General features: G+C 37.3%; 1 protein-coding gene across 5 annotated transcripts in view; it reads left to right on the top strand.

The window, feature by feature from the left end:
- The window catches only part of OPHN1 (oligophrenin 1), a 594,537-nt gene that overhangs the window by 496,316 nt on the left and 78,193 nt on the right, over positions 1 to 20,028 (top strand). The window lies entirely within an intron of this gene.

Here is a 20,028-nt window from a genome sequence, read left to right as displayed (position 1 = left end):
TGGAAGTCACACATATCACTTTTATTTACATACCATTTATCAGAATTTAATCTCATGGTCAGATCTAGCTGTAAGAAAAGCAGGGAAATTTAGTTTTTGTTTGGGGCAGCCATGTGCCTAGCTAAGACTTTAGTTCTTTTACTAAAAGAAGGAGAGAATGGATATTGGAGAACAATTGACATTCTCTGCCATATTATCTGTGTTACATTGAGCAATGTAACTTCTCTGATAGTCATTTTGTTTCAGCTGAAATGTGAAGATGATAATAAACACATGCTATGTGACAGTTACATGCCCAAGGCCATTTAGCTAGTGAGAGAGCTAGAATTTAAATCCATGTACCTGGCTCAGAGTTGAAGTACTTAATCACTATACAGTGCTGCCTTACCAACCATTTTGGTACAGTGATATTATTGGGTATATACAGGGCACTTTGGGATTATCAAGGATGGGTACTTGCAGAGAAGTACAACCTATGTCAATACTTAAAGTGGGAAAGAAAGGGAAATAGGGAAAAGAAATTTCAAGGAGACGGTTCAGCATGAACAAAGGCCCAAGGACCTAAAACCCCAAACCATTTTATATTGTTGGAACATGAAATGGAAATAGGAGTGGCAGGAGATGTGATTGGAGGCAGACGGTGGCCATGTCCTAAAAGGACTAGGCTTTGTCTAATTAAGGAGTTTGGAATGTTTGAAATTGTTCTTGCAGGCTTGGGAAAGCCTTGCTTCAAATTAGAGTAGTATGATGAATAGAGTTACATTTGGGAGACTGTGTGGATGGGGCTCTACTTCATACATATAAGAAATACAGAATGGGAAAATTTTAGAAAGATGGAGAAAAAGCTCAGTTTGGGGCAGATTGGATTTGAGATTTCTGGAATGTATCCAGAGAGCAATATCTAGGAAGTAGTTGACTATGAATCCAAAGCAGGGATTGGCGAACTTTTTATTGAAGAACCATATAATAAATATTCTAGGCTTTGCAGGTCATAGATGTGTGTCACAACTACTCAACTTCACCTTTGTTTTGGGAAAGCAGTCATAGATAACATATAAACAAATGAATGTTCCAGTAAAACTTTATTGACAAAACTGGCAGCAGACCTGTGGGCTGTAATTTTCTGACTCTTGGTCTATAGCCCAGATATCATTTATTGATTAACTGATTGGTTTATTCATTCAGAAAATATGTTTTGAGTATCCACATTTGCCAGGTACTGTTTTAGGCATGGGGATACAGCCCTCGTTTAATTTAGAAAAACAGTATCAATATAACTAAAATATATAATATGTTAAATGGTAATGAGCATTAAGATGAACAGTAAAGCAGAAAAGGGGAATAGGAAGGGTTGAGAAGTGGTTTTCACATTTTAAATACAGTGGCCAGGAAGACCTCATCGAGAAGGACTTTTGAGCAGAGACCCATAGGAAATAAAGGAATTGTTCATTCAGATATCTGGGGGGAAATCATTCTAGGCTGAAGAAATGGTAAGTGGAAAATCCCTGCGGCAGAAATGTGTATATCATGTTCATGGTACAAAAAGGAGGCCAGAAGGATTAATCAAAAGAGGAAACAGAAGAAGATGGTTCAGAGAGGAAATGGAGAGGGAAAGCTAAATAGATCCTATAGGGCCTTAGAACTCATTGGAAGGATTTTGACTTTACTATCTGAGTAGGATAGAATGAGGTTTTTGACTAGAGAAATGACATGATTTGACTTATATTTAATAGGACTATTCTGGATGCTTTGTGGATAATAGCTGTAGGGGAACAAGGGTAGAAGCGAAGAGTCTAATTAAGAGCCTGTTTCAATAATGCAATCAAGAAATGGTTTGTACCTTGGATGACGGTGGTAACAGTGGAGATGGTGAGAAAGTGGTCAGATTCTAAATAATTTTGAAGGCAGAGCTGACAGGACTTGCTAACAAATCATGTGGAATGTGGGAGAGAGAGAGGAGTCATGGATAACTTCAAGGTTTTATATCAGAGCAACTAGAAGGATGAAGTTTCCATTTACTGTGATGGATAGGCTGAGGGAGAAGAAGATTTGAAAAAAAGAGCAGGAGTTCAGTTTGGGACTAGTTAAGATAGATATGCCTATGAGACATCTGAGATCAGAGAATAGAACAGGATTAGGGAAATAAAGTTGGCCTTCCATAGCATAGAGGCAGTGGTTAAAACCATGCGAGTTTTGCCTAGGGATACTTGTAGCAAGACAATAAATGTTAGACCAAAGATTGAAATCTAAGGAGTGCCAATGTTTTAAGGGCCATTAGAAGAGACCACAAAACAGATCAAGAAAGAATGTTCAGTAACATGAGAATGAGGAGATAGGGGAGCCATAGATTCCTGGAGAGGAGATAGTTTTTGGAAGAAAGAGTGGACAGTGGTTTCCGTTTCCCAAGACAAGTCATCTAGGGCAGGAACTGAAAAGTATTTACTGCTTTAAGTGTTTTTTTAATTTTTAAATAAAAGCAATACATATACATGGTAAAAATTTCCAACCATGAAGAAAGTATAGAATGAAAAGTAATTCCACCCTTTACTTATTATCAACTCCTAGTTCCAAACATCATTTCAATAATTTATTCTTTGTCATTCTGGCAAAGAAAAACAATACATATATATACATACACATGCATTAATATAGTTGATAGATTTTAATATGCATATTTTATTTCTCTACTGAGAAAGCCTAAAAACCCTAGACATTATATATAAAAGCAACACAAAACAGAAAAAGACTCACAGACTTAGAGAACGAACTTATGGTTACCGGGGGGAAGGGTGGGGGGACAGGGATAGATTGGGAGTTTAAGATTGACATGTACACACTGCTATATTTAAAATAGATAACCAACAAGGGCCTACTGTATAGCACAGAGAATGCTGCTCAATATTCTGTAATAACCTAAATGGGAGAAGAATTTGAAAAAGAATAGATTACGTGTATATGTATAACTGAATCACTTTGCTATACACCTGAAACTAACGCAACATTATTAATCAAGTATGCTCTGATATAAGATAAAAATATAAAAAAGAAAACTTTAAAAAAAACAAAAAAAGAAGACTCTGAAACATGAAGGGAACAAGGCACACCAGACCATGTACGGACCTTGGGACCTGAGGAATGACATGGCCACAAGTCATCAGGGTTTTGATTTTGCCTCAGGTCTTCCAGATTGGGTAGTGTAGAAGCTGACAACCTAAGAACACCAACGGGTACAGTCAAAAGAGGTCCCAGCAAAAGCCTGCTCTCTCTGTCCAAAGGAACTGGAAAGGAACAGCCTAATGACAAAAAAAAATTAGAAAATAACCCCTTCACCACAAAATGCCACCAAAAACTTGAGGCCTCACCCCCACCCTCAGCAAATGCTGAGTGGAAAGCCTAGACTTCTATCTTTGCCAGTCTGTAACAAGGCACCTCAACCAACCTCTTCCTGCCCCATGTGGTTGTGTCAAGGAGGCCAAGTGGGGAACCAGGCTTTCATCCTCACCTGGTGGTAATGAGATACCTTCCCCCACTCCCAATGGTGTCAGTGGAGACCACATAAAGCACCTGGACTCCCATGACCATTTAGCACTAGAGTAGTGTCAAAGGAGGCCTGGCAGAAATACAGGACTTTACCATTACTCTGTGGTAGTAAGTCCACTACACTGTGGTATCAGTTGAGAGGAGACCATGTGGGGAACCGTAATGAGACACCCTTCTTCTCCAGCCAGAGTGGTATCAGCAGGGCCTAGTGAGGAGCCTAAACTCCTACATTTGCCTAGCAGTAACAAGGTAGTGTTTCCTTCCCTACCTACTCCTAACAAGGAGTCTTTCCTTCCCTTTGGGATGTCAATGGAGGCCAAGGGGAAAAACTGGACTTCCACTCCATCCTCGCAGTAATAAGGTAGTGCACCTCCTCCCCTGCAGTGGCACTGTGAGAAGAGGCCTGCTCTAACAGAAGGTATAAGTAAGAACAAGATTCTCATGATACCCAAAATGTGCAGGCTTCAGTTGAAAATTATTTGTCATACCAAGAACAAGGAAGATCTCAACATGAATGAGAAACAGAGACCATCAAAAGACATCAACATCCAGATGACACAGATGTTAACTATCTGACAAGAATTTTAAAGCAGCCATCATAAAAATGCTATAATGTGCAATTAAGAATACATTTGAAACAGATGGAAAATTTTCAGCAAAGTAATAGAAAATTTCTGCAGAGAAATACAAAGACTCGGCGAAGAAATAGAAGATATAAAGAAGAAACAAGTGAAAAATATAGAACTGAAAAATGCCATAAGTGAAATTTTAAAATTCACTGGATGTACTCAACAATACAATAGAGAGGACAGGAGAAAGAAACAGTGAACTTACAGAATAACACAAATTTTGCAATCCAAGCAACAGACGACTAAGAGAATTTGTTACAGCAGACCTATCCTAAAATAATGGCTAAAGGAAGTTCTTTAAACAAAAAGGGCACAATTAAAGAAGGGATCTTGGAATAGCAGGACAGAAGAAAGAACAACAGAATGAGCAAAATTATGAATAAACTTCATAGACTTTTATTCTCCCATTTCGATTTCTCAATTACATTTCTTTTTTTTAAACATCTTTATTGGAGTATAATTGCTTTACAATGTTGTGTGAGTTGCTGCTCTATAACAAAGTGGATCAGCTATATGTATACATATATCCCCATATCTCCTCCCTCATGCATCTCCCTCCCACACTCCATATCCCACCCCTCTAGGTGGACACAAAGCACTGAGCTGATCTCCCTGTGCTATGCGGCTGCTTCCCACTAGCTAGCTATTTTACATTTGGTATTGTATATATGTCCATGCCACTCTCTCACTTCATCCCAGCTTACCCTTCCCCCTCCCTGTGTCCTCAGGTCCATTCTCTACCTCTGCGTCTTTATTCCTGTCCTGCCCCTAGGTTCATCAGAACCATATATATATATTTTTAGGATTCCATATATATGTGTTAGCATATGGTATTTATTTTTCTCTTTCTGACTTCACTCTGTATGACAGTCTCTAGGTCCATCCACCTCACTACAAATAACTCAATTTCGTTTCTCTTTATGGCTGAGTAATATTCCATTGTATATATGTGTCACATCTTCTTTATCCATTCATCTGTCGATGGACCCTTAGGTTGCTTCCATGTCCTGACTATTGTAAATAGAGCTTCAGTGAATATTGTGGTACATGACTCTTTCTGAATTATGGTTTTCTCAGGGTATATGCCCAGTAGTGGGATTTCTGGGTCGTATGGAAGTTCTATTTTTAGTTTTTTAAGGAACCTTCATACTGTTCTCCATAGTGGCTGTATCAATTTACATTCCCACCAACAGTGCAAGAGGGTTCCCTTTTCTCCACACCCTCTCCAGCATTTACTGTTTGTAGATTTTTTGATGATGGCCATTCTAACTGGTGTGAGATAATATCTCATTGCAGTTTTGATTTGCATTTCTCTAATGATTAATGATGTTGAGCATTCTTTCATGTGTTTGTTGGCAACCTGTATATCTTCTTTGGAGAAATGTCTATTTAGGTCTTCTGCCCATTTTTGGATTGGGTTGTTTTTTGATGTTGAGCTGCATGAGCTGCTTATATATTTTGGAGATTAATCCTTTGTCAGTTGCTTCATTTGCAAATATTTTCTCCCATTCTGAGGGTTGTCTTTTGGTCTTGTTTATGGTTTCCTTTGCTGTGCGAAAGCTTTTAAGTTTCTTTAGGTCCCATTTGTTTATTTTTGTTTTTATTTCCATTTCTCTAGGAGCTGGGTCAAAAAGGATCTTGCTGTGATTTATGTCATAGAGTGTTCTGCTTATGTTTTCCTCTAAGAGTTTGATAGTGTCTGGCCTTACACTTAGGTCTTAAATCCATTTTGAGTTTATTTTTGTGTATAGTGTTAGGGAGTGTTCTAATTTCATTCTTTTCCATGTAGCTGTCCAGTTTTCCCAGCACCATTTATTGAAGAGACTGTCTTTTCTCCACTGTATATTCTTGCCTCCTTTATCAAAGATACGGTGACCATATGTGTGTGGGTTTATCTCTGATCTTTTTATCCTGTTCCATTGATCTATATTTCTGTTTTTGTTCAGTACCATACTGTCTTGATTACTGTAGATTTGTAGCATATAGTCTGAACTCAGGGAGCCTGATTCCTCCAGCTCCGTTTTTCTTTCTCAAGATGGCTTTGGCTATTCGGGGCCTTTTGTGTTTCCATACAAATTGTAAAATTTTTTGTTCTACTTCTGTGAAAAATGCCATTGGTAGTTTGATAGAGATTGCATTGAATCTGTAGATTGTTGTGGGTAGTATAGTCATTTTCACAATGTTGATTCTTCCAATCCAAGAACATGGTATATCTCTCCATCTGTTTGTATCATCTTTAATTTCTTTCATCAGTGTCTTATAGTTCTCTGCATACAGGTCTTTGGTCTCTTTAGGTAGGTTTATTCCTAGGTATCTTATTCTTTTTGTTGCAGTGGTAAATGGGAGTGTTTCCTTAACTTCTCTTTCAGATTTTTCATCATTAGTGTATAGGAATTCAAGAGATATCTGTGCCTTAATTGTGTATCCTGCTACTTTACCAAATTCATTGGTGAACTCCAGTAGTTTTCTGGTAACATCTTTAGGATTCTCTAGGTATAGTATCATGTCATCTGCAGACAGTGACAGTTTTAGTTATTTTCTGATTTGGATTCAGTTTATTTCTTTTTCCTCTCTGATTGCTGTGGCTTAAACTTCCAAAACTATGTTGATTAATACTGGTGAGAGTGGGTAACCTTGTCTTCTTCCTGATCATGATGGAAATGGTTTCAGTTTTTCACCATTGACAACAATGTTGGCTGTTGGTTTCTCATATATGGTCTTTATTATGTTGAGGTAAGTTCCCTCTATGCCTACTTTCTGGAGGTTTTTTATCATAAATGGGTGTTGAATTTTGTCAGAAGCTTTTTCTGCATCTATTGAGATGATCATATGGTTTTTCTCCTTCAACTGGTTAATATGGTGTATCACATTGATTAATTTGCATATATTGAAGAATCCTTGCATTCCTGGGATAAACCCCACTTGATTATGCTGTATGATCCTCTTTATGTGCTGTTGGATTCTGTTTGCTAGTATTTTGTTGAGGATTTTTGCATCTATGTTCATCAGTGATATTGGCCTGTAGTTTTCTTTCTTTGTGACATCTTTGTCTGGTTTTGGTATTAGGGTGATGGTGGCCTCGTAGAATGAGTTGGGGAGTGTTCCTCCCTCTGCAATATTTTGGAAGAGTTTGAGAAGGATAGGTGTTAGCCCTTCTCTAAATGTTTGGTAGAATTCGCCTGTGAAGCCATCTGGTCCTGGGCTTTTGTTTGCTGGAAGATTTTTAATCACAGTCTCAATTTCAATGCTTGTGATTGGTCTGTTTATATTTTCTATTTCTTCCTGGTTCAGTCTCAGAAGGTTGTGCTTTTTGAAGAATTTGTCCATTTCTTCCAGGTTGTCCATTTTATTGGCATACAGTTGCTTGTAGTAATCCGTCATGATCCTTTGTATTTATGCAATGTCAGTTGTTACTTCTCCTTTTTCATTTCTAGTTCTATTGATTTGAGTCTTCTCCCTGTTTTTCTTGATGAGTCTGGCTAATGGTTTATCAGTTTTGTTTATCTTCTCAAAGAACCAGCTTTTAGTTTTATTGACCTTTGCTATCGTTTCCTTCAGTTCTTTTTCATTTATTTCTCATCTGATGTTTTTGATATGTTTCCTTCTGCTAACTTTGGGCGTTTTTTGTTCTTCTTTCTCTGATTGCTTTAAGTGTAAGGTTAGGTTGTTTATTTGAGATGTTTCTTGTTTCTTGTGGTAGGCTTGTATTGCCATAGACTTCCCTGTTAGAACTGCTTTTGCTGCATCCCATAGGTTTTGGGTCGTCGTGTTTTCATTGTCATTTGTTTCTAGGTATTTTTTGATTTCCTCTTTGATTTCTTCCCTGATCTCTTGGTTATCTAGTAGTGTATTGTTTAGCCTCCATGTGTTTGTATTTTTTACAAATTTTTTCCTGTAATTGATATCTAGTCTCATAGTGTTGTGATCGGAAAAGATACTTGATATGATTTCAGTTTTCTTAAATTTACCAAGTCTTGATTTGTGACCCAAGATATGATCTGTCCTGGAGAATGTTCCACACGCACTTGAGAAGAATGTGTATTCTATTGTTTTGGATGGAATGTCCTATAAATATCAATTAAGTCCATCTTGTTTAATGTATCATTTAAATCTTGTGTTTCCTTATTCATTTTCATTTTGGATGATCTGTCCATTGGTGAAAGTGGGGTGTTAAAGTTCTCTACTATTATTGTGTTACTGTTGATTTCTCTTTTTATGGCTGTTAGCATTTGCCTTATGTCTGGAGGTGTTCCTATGTTGGGTGCATAAATAATTACAATTGTTATATCTTCTTCTTGGATTGATCCGTTGATCATTATGTAGTGTCCTTCTTTGTCTCTTGTAATAGTCTTTATTTTAAAGTCTATTTTGTCTGATATGAGAATTACTACTCCAGCTTTCTTTTGATTTCCATTTGCATGGAATATCTTTTTCCATCCCCTCACTCTCAGTCTGTATATGTCCCTGTGTCTCTCTTAGACAGTATATATACGGGTCTTGTTTTTGTATCCATTCAGCCAGTCTATGTCTTTTGGTTGGAGCATTTAGTCCATTTACCTTTAAGGTAGTTATTAATATGTATGTTCCTATTACCATTTTCTTAATTGTTTTGGGTTTGTTATTGTAGGTCTTTTGCTTCTCTTGTGTTTTCTGCCTAGAGAAGTTCCCTTATCATTTGTTGTAAAGCTGGTTTGGTGGTGCTGAATTCCCTTAGCTTTTGCTTGTCTGTAAAGCTTTTAATTTCTCCATCAGATCTGAATGAGATCCTTGCTGGGTAGAGTAATCTTGGTTGTAGATTTTTCTCCTTCATCACTTTCAATATGTCCTGCCACTCCCTTCTGGCTTGCAGAGTTTCTGCTGAAAGATCAGCTTTTAACATTATGGGGATTCCCTTGTATGTTATTTGTTGCTTTTCCCTTGTCTCAATTACGTTTGCTGCTTAAAGCAAAAAATAATTTTTTCCAACTTTATTGAGATGAAGCAAAAATTATGGTATGATCTGATGTGGTTCTCAGTGTATGTGAAGAAAATGCTTAAGACAGTGGTATTAACAGAGCATAAAAAACATCAAGTGAAGAGAGATTTAAATACATTTCACCAATGACATGAAATGTTCACACTAGTAGCCTATGATGTTATGTATATACAATGTAATACCTAAAACAACCACTAAAAACCTATAAAAAGAGATGCACTCAGAACAGATAAATCAAATTGGAATTCCAAGAAATGTTCAAGAAATCATAGCTATCCTAAATGTTTATGCACTAAACCAAAAAAAAAAACTAAATAAACTTCAAATTAGATGATGCAAAAACTTGTGGAACTGATAGGAGAAATATAAAATCCATAATTATACTTGGAGACTTTAACAACCTTCTCTCTCAAGAACTGAAAATGCAACTAGACAGAAAATCAGAAATAGAAGAAATCAAGAGCACCATCAACCAACAGGATCTGATCAACACTGATACAATACTACACCCAACAGCATCAGAATATACATGATTTTTAAGTGGCCATGGGGCACATACCAAGATAGTCAATATTCTAGTCTATAAAATAAACTTCGAGTAATTTTTACAAATTGAAATCATGCATGTGTTTTCTCTGACTGCAATGGAATCAAACTAGAAATCAATAACAGAAAGGCAACATGAAGCTTGGCAGAAAAAATGGTGATGTTAGAGAATCCAGCTTCCCTGTCCCCACACAAGAACAATGATTGGATAGCTATCCATGAACAAAAACACCTCTAGGAGGCTTCTATAGTCTCCTTCGGAAGTTTAGCAACACATTGGAGCAACAACAACAACAACAACAAAAAGAGGATAATTGCACAAGAAAAGAAGGAAGAAATTGCATTTTGTTTTCATCATCCCCATCCTTCAAGTCAACATTGTTTAGTGCCAAGAAGGAACTTCCCAGCTAGGAAAAGTTCCTCTTGCCCAGAAGGGAAGAAGGGAGTGAATGACCATCTTCTCCAGCCTCTCAGGGCACTATGTTAATGTCCCACTTCAGTTTCGCACCACCCAGACCAGCAAAGCTGAGATGTATATAGCTGGCTAGGAACAAAGAAGAAAAGCAGAGGCTATTATTAGCAGACATGCAGTGGGACTGGTCAAAGTCCACAGAGACCTGCTCTGCAGACAGACTCAGCAGATTTCACCACTGATGAAGCCAGTGGCCAGCACAGCTGCTATGAACCCACCGCAGATCTCGACCAGCTTTTTCCCCACAGGTATTCATGTTCCCTAATGGCAGCCAACTGAGTCCATCTCCACTCTCTCTACCCACTCACTCCTGATGGAGCCCAGGAACCACCTGGGCAGCCATCCAAAATCTCTGCAGCTGCACAAGTGTAAAAGACAAGCTGCCCGAGACCCTCCCTACCCCCACTGGAGCCCAAGAGCCATGCCCGCAGGCAGTGTGGGCCTCTGCAGCTGTGTGAGTAAGGCTGGTTTAGGACACCAACCTACAGACACAAGGCTCACCACCACTACTGTGCTAGTAGTGGGCTAGCCTACCCAGCTGTGCACCTGCACACCACTGGCCTGACAACCATCTTTGGCCTCTACCATAGCACACACATCCTCAGGGGAGAGCGTGCAGCCATGGATGACAACCACTTGTGCACCTGGCTCAGGCTCTGCCTTCTGTCACTGGCCAGCACCACTGCCCACCCATAACTAGCCCCTCCAGCTGTGTGCCTGCATGCTCCCAGCCCAACTCCCATCATCAGCCACCACTGCAGTGTGAATGCCCAGGAGGAGAGTATGCAGCTGCAGGAGTGTACACCAACAGCCAGGGACCCCACAGCTGCATATGGGCTCAGATCAGGCCATGCATTCTGTCACTGGTCAACACAACAGCACTCATCCTTCCATCTGTGTGCCTGCACGCCTCTAACAACTCTGTCACCAGCCTCCTTTGAAGTGTGCATACCTGGGGAGAGAGTGTGCAGCCATAGAAGATCATTCTGACATCCAGGGCCTCTGCAGCTGCCAGTGTGCTCATAGTTGGTCCTGACCTTTGCTACCTGCCCTGGTTCCCATCACTATATGTCTGTCTGCAACTAGCCCTTGCTTATAAACAGGCATCTGCAGTTGGCACCTATAGCTGAGTGTGTGTACACCACCAGCTCCAGCCACCACAGCTGCCTGCCCTGGTCCCTAGCTTTTGGGCCTGGAGGTGCCACTTAGGACCCCAACAGCCCTTGCAACTACTGTTGACCCCCCACAGTACCCACCAAGGACCATGCAGTTGATGATACTGTGGACCCCAGTAACCTGAGCCAAAGAGACATCATGCCCCCATGGTGCCTGACACATGCTTCCAAACTTAGCACCCTGTACTACCAGACTGAGGGTTGTAGGGCAACTCAGCATGCCCCCACTCACAGGAGAAAGGCTTCCCTTACTGAAGTCAATCCATAAAGTCTGGAAGTTGTGACTGCTTCTTCAAATGAGCAGACATGTATGAAAGGCTATACAGGATCATGAATCTGAGAAACATGTCTCCACCAAAAGAATATGGTAAACCTCCAAGAGTTGGCCCCAAAGAAATGGAGATCAGGAATTGCCTGACAAAGAATTCAAAATAATTGTTCTATAGTGCCCAGAGAGCTACAAGAGAAAACAGACAAATAATTTAACAAATCAGGGAAACAATATGAGAACAAAATGAGAAGTTCAATGAAGAGATAGAAAACATAAAAAAGAAACACATTTTGGAGCTGAAGAATATAATGACTGAATTGAAGAATTCAATCGAGAGCTTCAACAGCAGACTTGAACATGCAGAAGAGAGAATTAATGAGCTAGAAGACAGACCAATTGAAATTATCCAATCAGAGGAGCAAAATTTTTTTAAAGTATGAAAAGTAATGAAGAAAGCCTACAGGACTTATGAAACAATATCAACAAAAATAATGTACTAATGATTGGAGTCCCAGAAGAAGAGAGGGAGAAATGGATTTAAAGTTTATTTAAAGAAATAATGGCTGAGAACTTCTTACACCTGGGGAGAGATTTGGACATCCACGTTCATGAAGCTAACAGATCACCTCGAAATTTCAATCCACAACAGTATTCTCCAAGACACATAATTAAAAAACTGTCTAAAACCTAAGATAAAGAATTTTAAAAGCAGCAAAAGAAAAGAAATTCTCTCATACAAGGAAATGCCCATAAGGCTGTCAGTGGATTTCTCAGCAGAGGCCAAAAGATAATGGGATGATATATTCACAGTGCTAAAAGAAAGAAACTGCCAACCAAAAATACTTCACTCAAGAAAGTTGTCCTTCAGAATTGAAGGCAAAGTAAAGATTTTTCCTAATAAACAAAAGCTGAGGGAATTCATCATCACTAAGCATGCCTTACATGCTGAAAAGAGTTATTCAAGCTGAAACAAAGGTTGCTAATTGGCAACATAAAGACATTTATATGAAAATATACAATGCACTGGTAAAGGTGAGCATATAATCAGATTCATAATACCCTAACACTGTAATGTGGTGATGTGTGAACTACTTAATTCTAGTACAAAGGTTAAAGGACAAAAGTACTAAAAATATCTATAGCTTCAACAATTTGTTAATGGATACACAATATAAAGAGGTGTAAATGGTGACATCAAAAACATAAAAGGGGGAGGGGAGTAAAAAGTATTTGCGTGAGATCAAACTTAAATTGTTAGTGTAAAATAAACTGTTATATAAGATGATTTATGTAAAATTCATGGGTAACCTTACAAAACAAAAACTTGCAGTAGATTCACAAAAGATAAAGAGAAGGGAATCAAAACATACCACTGTGGAAAATCATCAGTTTACAAAGGAAGGCAGCAAAGAAAGGAAGAAAGAAAAATATAACTAGAAAACAGCCAAAAAACAGTAAGATGGCATTAGTTAAGTCCTTACCGGTCAGTAATTACTCTAAATGATAATAAAATTCTTCAGTCAAAAGGCATAGAGTGGCTGGATGGATTAAAAAAAAATAAGACCCAACCATACACTGGCTAAAAGAGACTCACTTCAGCTTTAAGGACACACACAAGCTCAAAGTGAAAGGAGGATAAAAGATATTCCACGCAAATAGGAACCAAAAGAGAGCATGAGTATCTTATACTTATATCAGACAAAATAGACTTTAAACCAAAAATGGTAAAAAAAAAAAAAGACAAAGATGGTCATTATATAATGATAAGGGGGTCAATTCATCAAGAATATATAACAATTATGAATAAATTTTCACCCAAGAGTGGAACACCTAAATATATTAAGCAAACACTAACAAATCTGAAGAGAGAAACAGACAAAAATACAACAATAGTAGAGGACTTTACCTCACTTTCAACAAAGGATATATCATCCAGGCAGAAAATAAACAAGGAAATGTTGAACTTGAACCATACTTTAGGCCAAATGGAACTAACAGATATTTATAGGCATTCCTTGGAGGTATTGTGGGTTCAGTTACAGACCACTGCAATAAAGTGAATATTGCAATAGTGAGTCACACAAACTTTTTGTTTCCCAGTGCATGTAAGTTATGTTTACACTATACTGTAGTCCATTAAGTGTGCGATAACGTTATGTCTAAAAAAAATGTACATACCTTAATTTAAAAATTATTTATTGCTAAAAAATACTAGCCATCATCTGAGCCTTCAGCAAGTTGTAATCTTTTGGCTAGTGGAAGATCTTGCCTCGATGTTGATAGGTGATGACTGATCAGGGTGTTGGTTGCTGAAGGTTGGGGTGGCTATGGCAATTCCTTAACATTATGACAACAGTGGAGTTTGCCCCATCAATTGACTCTTCCTTTTACAAACGATTTCTCTGTAGCACGAAGTGCTGTTTGATAGCACTTTACTCACCTTAGAACTTCTTTCAAAATTGGAGTCAATCCTCTCAAAATCAGCCACTGCTTCATCAACTAAGCTTATTTGTAATATTCTAAATCCTTTGTGGTCATTTCAACAATATTCACAGCATCTTCACCAGGAGTAGATTCCACCTTCAGAAATTACTTTCTTTGTTCATCCATAAGAAGCAACTCCCATCCATTAAAGTTTTATCATGAGAATGCAGCTATTCAGTCATATCTTCAGGCTCCACTTCTAATTTTAGTTCTCTTGCTATTTCTATCACATTTGCAATTCCTCCTGCACTGAAGTGTTGAACCCCTCAAAGTCATCCATGAGGGTTGGAATGAACTTCTTTCAAACTCCTGTTAATGTTGATATTTTGACCTCTTCTCATGAATCACAAATGTTCTTAATGGCATCTAGAGTGGTGAATTCTTTCCAGAAGGTTTTCATTTACTTTGCCTGGATCCATCAGAGGAATCTCTATCTGTGTCAGCTATAGCCTCATGAAATCTATTTCTTAAATCATGAGACTTGAAAGTTGAAATTACTCTTTAATCCATGGGCTGAAGAATGAAGGTTGTGTTAGCAGGCATGAAAACATTAATGTCATTATACATCTCCATCAGAGCTCTTGGGTGACCAGGTGCATTGTTAATGAGCAGTAATATTTTGAAAGGAATCTTTTATTCTGAGCAGTAGGTCTCAAGAGTAGGCTTAAAATATTCAGTAAACTATGTTGTAAACAGAGAGTAGATTTAGCATAATTCTTAAGAACCCTAGGATTTTCAGAATGGTAATTGAACTTTGGCTTCAACTTAACGTCACCAGCTGCATTCACCCCTAACAAGAGACTCGGCCTGTCCTTTGAAGCTTCAAAGCCAGGCATTGACTTCTCCTTTCTAGCTGTGAAAGTCCTAGATGGCATCTTCTTCCAACATGACTGTTCTGTGTATACTGAAAATCTGTTGTTTAGTGTAACCACCTTCATTCTCTCAGCTATATCTTCTGGATAACTCGCTGCAGCTTCTACATCAGCCCTTGAAACTTGATGTTTCACCTTGCCCTTTTATGTTATGGAAACAGTTTCTTTCCTTAAACCTCACAAACCAAACTCTGATAGCTTCAAACTTTTCTTCTATAGCTTCCTCACCTCTCTTAGCCTTCTCAGAATTGAAGAGTTTGGACTTTGCTTTGGATTAGGCTTTGGCTAAAGGGAATTTTGTGGCTGGTTTGATCTTTTACTTAAACCACTAAAACTTTCTCCATATCAGCGATAAGGCTGTTTCACTTTCTTTTTTAAATTATTATTATTTTTTATATTTAATTTGTATTGAAGTATAGTTGATGTACAATATTATATTAGCTACAGATGTACAATATAGTGGTTCATAATTTTTAAAAGCTATACTCCATTTATAGTTATGATAAAATATTGGCTATATTCCGTGTTGTACAATATGTCTTTGTAACTTATACATAATAGTTTGTACATCTTAATCACCTCCCCCTCCCCCTTCCCTCTCCCACTGGTTACCACTGGTTTGTTCTCTATATCTGTGAGTCTGCCTCTTTTCTGTTATATTCGCTAGTTTGTTGTATTTTTTGGATTCCACATATAAGTGATAGCATACAGTATTTGTCTTTCTTTGTCTGACTTATTTCACTCAGCATAATACCCTCCAAGTCCATTTGTGTTGCTGCAAATGGCAAAATTTCATTCTTTTTATGGCTGAGTAGTATTCTGTTGTGTGTGTGTGTGTGTGTGTGTGTGTGTGTATGTGTATATATATCACATCTTCTTTATCCATTCCTCTGTTGATGGACACTTATTTTGCTTCCATATCTTGGCTATTGTAAATAATTCTGCTATGAGCATTGGGATGTGTATATCTTTTCAAATTAGTGTTTTTTGTTTTGTTTGGATATATACCCAGGAGTGGAATTACTGGATCCACTTTCAATCCTGAGAAACAAGAGCAAAGCTGATGGCATCATACTATTTGATTTCAAACTATACTATTTTAAAGCTATAGTAATCAAAACTCTATGATACTGGCATAAAAATAGACACATAGACAAATGGAACTGAATCAAGAGCCCAGAAATACCCATACGCACATATAGTCAACTAGTATTTGACAAGAATACTCATTGGGGATAGGATAGTTTCTTCCATAAATGGGGTTGAAAAACTGGATTACCACATGCAGAAGAGTGAAATTGGAACCCTATCTTACATTTAACTCAAAATGGAATAAAGACTTAAACATGAGATCTGAAACTGTAAAACTCCTAGAAGAAAACATAGGGAAAATGCTCTTTGACATTGATCTTTGTAGTGATTTCCTGTATATGACACCAAAAGCATAAGCAACAAAAGAAAAGATAAGTGGAAGTACATCAAACTAAAAAGGTTCTGCACAGCAAAAGAAATAGACAATGAAATGAAAAGGCAACATATGGAATAGGAGCAATTGTTTGCAAACCATATATTGGGTAAGGGGTTAATAACCAAAATATATAAATGTACAGTTCAGTGTTTTTCTTTTCTTTTTTGTTTTGTTTTGTTTGATAAATTTATTTATTCATTTATTTTTGGCTGCATTGGGTCTTCATTGCTGCTCACGGGCTTTCTCTAGTTGTGGCAAGGGGGACTACACTTCGTTGCGGTGTGCGGGCTTCTCATTGCAGTGGCTTCTATTGTTGTGGAGCACGGGCTCTAGAGCGCAGGCTCAGTAGTTGTGGCTCACGGGCTTAGTTGCTCCACGGCATGTGGGATCTTCTCGGACCAGGGATTGAACCGGTGTGCCCTGTATTAGCAGACGGATTCTTAACTACTGCACCACCAGGGGAGTCGCTAACCAAAATATATAAAGAACTCATACAACTCATTAGTAAAAAAACAAACAACCCTATTGAAAAATGGGCAGAGGAACTGAATAGACAGTTTTCCAAAGAAGATATACAGTTGGCCAACAGGTACATGAAAAGATATTCAACATCACTAATCATCAGTGAAATGCAGATCAAAACTACAATGAGGTATCACCTCACAACAGTTAGAATGGCTAATATCAAAAAGATAAGAGATAACAAGTGTTAGCAAAGGTGTGGAGAAAAGGGAACCCTTGTGCACTGTTAGTGGGAGTGTAAATTGGTACAGCCACTATGGAAAATAGTATGGCGATTCCTCAAAAAATTAAAAATAAAACTACCTTATGATCCATCAATCTCACTCCTGGGTATATATCCAGAGTAAATAAAAACTGATTTTGAAGGGATAGCCACACCCGCATGTTCATTGCAGCATAATTCACAATAGCCAAGATATAAAAACAACCTAAGTGTCCATCACAGATGAATGAATAAATAAGTTGTGAGATTTTACATAATATGAGTGAATGAAGAAGTTGTGAGATTAAATATAACATATATTCAGCCATGAGAAAGAAGGACATTCTGCTGCTATGCAATAACTGGGTGAACCTTCAGGGCATTATGCTAAGTGAAATAAATAAGACAGAGAAAAACAAATACCATATGATATCACTTATTTGTGGAATCTAAAAAAGCCAAACTCAGAGAAATAGAGAGTAGAGTGGTGATTACCAGGAACTGGGAGGTAAGGGAAATGGGGAAATACTGTCAAGGGGTACAAACTTCCTGTTATAAGATTAAGAAGTTCTGGGGATCTAGTGTACAGTATGGTGATTATAGCTAATAATACTTTATTATATATTGGAAAGTTGTTAAGAGAGTGGATCTTATATGTTCTAACCACAAAAAAGAAATGGTAGTTATGTGATGGGATGGAGGTGTTAGCTAATGCTATGGGGGTAATCATTTGCAGTATACAAATGTATCGAATCAGCACACTGTACACCTTAAATTTACACAATGTTATATGTCAATCATAACTCATGAAGCTGGAAAAAAAGAAGGGCAACGTGAAAAATCTCCAAAGACTTAAATATTAAACACACTTCTCAATAATCTGTGAGTAGGTAAGGAGTCTCAAGAGAAATAAGAAATTACATTGAACTGAATGACAGTATAAATATATCAAAATTTATGGAAAGCAGCTAAATCAGTTTGTTTGAGAGGGAAACTCGTAGGATTGAATGCTTGCCTTAGAAAAGAGGAAAGGTCTGAAGTCGATAAACCAAAATGTCACTTCAGGAACTTAGAAAAATAAGAGCAACATAAATCCAAAGCAAGTAGAAAGAAGGAAATAGTAAATATAAATAATGAAGATAGGATAAAAATCCCTGGAATTGAAACCATAAAGACAAAAGAGAAAATCAATGAAAGAGTTGGTTACAGAGAACCAATATCCAAAGATCAATAAAATTAACAATCTTTTAGAAGGCTAACAAAGCAAAGGAAGAGAGTAGACACAAATTACCAATATCAGGAACAAAATGGAGGATATCATACTAATCCTGTGGATCTGGAAAGGATAATAAGGGAATAATATGAACAAATCTATGTGCATAAATTTGATAACTTAGATGAAATGGACGAGTTCCTTAAAAAGTACAAACTACTAAAACTCACCCAATATGAAATTGATCATTTGAATAGCCCTGAAACTATTAAGGGTATTGAATTCATATTTGAATACTCTCTGAAAAAGAAGTGTTTAGGCCCAGATAGTTTTACTGGAGAATTATACCAAGTGTTTAAAGAAAAATTAACATCAATTTACAAAATCTCTCTTAGAAAACAGAATAGGAGAAAACACTTCCCAACACATTGTATTAAGGCAGTATTTGCCTGACATAAAAACCAGGCAAAGAAGATAATACAGAAAAAGAAAATTATAGACCAATATCCCTCATAAATATAAGTGCAAATATCACTAACAAAAAGTTTGAGGATAGAATTCAGAAAAATTAAAAAAAAAACCACTATACACCATGATCAGATGGGATTTATTCCTGGAATGCAAGGTGGTTCAGTTGATTTTAAAATCAGTGAGAGAGTGGCATGGACATGTATACACTACCAAATGTAAAATAGATAGCTAGTGGGAAGCAGCCGCATAGCACAAGGAGATCAGCGGTGCTTTGTGACCACCTAGAGGGGTGGGATAGGGAGGGTGGGAGGGAGGGAGACGCAAGAGGCAAGAGATATGGGGATATATGTATATGTATAGCTGATTCACTTTGTTATAAAGCAGGAACTAACACACCATTGTAAAGCAATTATACTCCAATAAAGATGTTAAAAAAATTTCCATATTAACAGGCTGAAGAAGCAAAATTACATAAACATATCAATTATATCAATTTATGCAGAATAAGTATTTGAAAAAATCAACACACATTTATAAAAACAAACAAACAAGAAAAACTCAACAAACTAGGAATAGGGAATAATCACCTCAGCTTGGTAAAGAACATCTTTAAAAAAAAAAACCTGTAGCTAACATCATACTTAATGGCAAAATGCTGAATGCTTTTCCTTTAAGAAGACTGAGAATAACACAAGAATGCTTGCTCTTGCCACTGCTATTCAACATAGTAATGGAATTTATGGGAAAGGGTGGGGGAGGGATAAATTAGGAGTTTGGGATTAACATATACACACTACTATATATAAAAAGATAAATAACAAGGACCTACTGTATAGCACAGAGAACTATACTCAATATTTTGTAGTAACCGATAAGGGAAAAGAATCTGAAAAGAGTATATATATATGTGTGTATATTTCATATATAGTACTTCATATATATATATATATATATATATATATATATATATATGAAACTGAATCACTTTGATATATACCTGAAACTAACACAACATAAATAAATCAACTATATACTTCAATCAAAAAATAAAGTAACTTTAGAAAGTTAAAAAAAAAAGGAAATAAAACACATATGGTTCAGATAGGAGGAAATATAACTTTCCCTATTTGCCGATGACATGTTCGTCTGCATAGAAAATCCTAAGGAGGATATAAAAAAAAATTTCCA

Source organism: Balaenoptera acutorostrata, chromosome X, assembly GCF_949987535.1.
Source record: "Balaenoptera acutorostrata chromosome X, mBalAcu1.1, whole genome shotgun sequence".
In the NCBI taxonomy this organism is placed as follows: domain Eukaryota; kingdom Metazoa; phylum Chordata; class Mammalia; order Artiodactyla; family Balaenopteridae; genus Balaenoptera; species Balaenoptera acutorostrata.
The sequence above is the reverse complement of the archived record's forward strand: the minus strand, read 5'-3'. Positions and strand labels throughout refer to the sequence as shown.